The sequence below is a fragment of the Myodes glareolus genome, chromosome X, assembly GCF_982192425.1.
Source record: "Myodes glareolus chromosome X, mMyoGla1.1, whole genome shotgun sequence".
NCBI lineage: Eukaryota > Metazoa > Chordata > Mammalia > Rodentia > Cricetidae > Myodes > Myodes glareolus.
The window spans coordinates 15,645,649-15,646,807 of NC_142053.1; positions in this window are offsets into that span (position 1 = coordinate 15,645,649).

Below are 1,159 nucleotides of genomic sequence, written 5' to 3' on the forward strand. Positions count from 1 at the left end.
CAAGTGTCAGGGCTGATCAATCATTCCAAAGTACAAGTTGAACTGGATTTACTTCTGGGAAATTCCTGTCCAGATCCCTTAGTGGGCTTTTGGGCTATTTCCAGTGGTTTCCTGGGTGAAGAGAGTGAGCAGGATTCATCTTTAAAGTGCACCTTGGGTTTCAAGGGCTTCTGTCACTGGGGCAGGGCTACAGTTGGCTGACAGCAAGCTTTATCAGTTGGAAATAATTTTATCTCCTTCATAGAACAATACCATAAAACTTAAAGATTAAAAGGGAATGCATTATTTGATCCTTTATATTAAAATATGTTAAGTATGTTATAAACTGAATTTACAAATTATAATTCTGAAATATCTGCTATTCCCTTTATTTCAATAATTTACAATCTTTCTTGTGCCATGTGCCAGTATAGTAACACATATAGATTCTGTCTCTGAGCACATGCATATGTACAGGTGTTTGTATTAATGTAGAAATATATATGTATATCCATACAACATCCATGCAATTCCCATCAAAATTCCAACACAATTCTTCACATATAGGACAGTTTTCAGCTTCAAATGAAACACACACACACACACACACAAACCCAGGTTAATTAAAACAATCCCGACTAATAAAAAACTGCTAAGGTATCACCATCTCTGCCTCAAATTGTACTACAGAACTGGAATAAAAATAGTATGGCAAACATAGACATATTAATAAATGAAATCAAAGACCAGACATAAATACATACACCTAAGGATGCATGGTTTTTGGTAAAGAAGCCAAAAAATAGACACTGGAAAAAAAGATAGCCTCTTCCAAAATCGGTGCTGGTTAAACTGAATGGCTGTGTGTAGAAGAATCCAAATAGATTTATACCACACAGTGCTCAACTTCATATGGATCAAAGGTCAGATATACTGGAGTTGATAGAAAAGAAAGTGAGGAATAACCTTGAAAGCATTGGCACAGGAGATGACTTTCTGAACACTCAGATCAACAGTTAATAAATGGGACCTCCAGAAACTGAACAGCTTCTGTAAGGAAAAGGATACTGTCAATGGGACAAAGCAAAAGATTAAAGAGTGGGAAAAGATTTTACCAACTCCACATCTGATTGAGGACTAATATCCAAAATATATAAAGACCTCAAAAAACTAGACATCA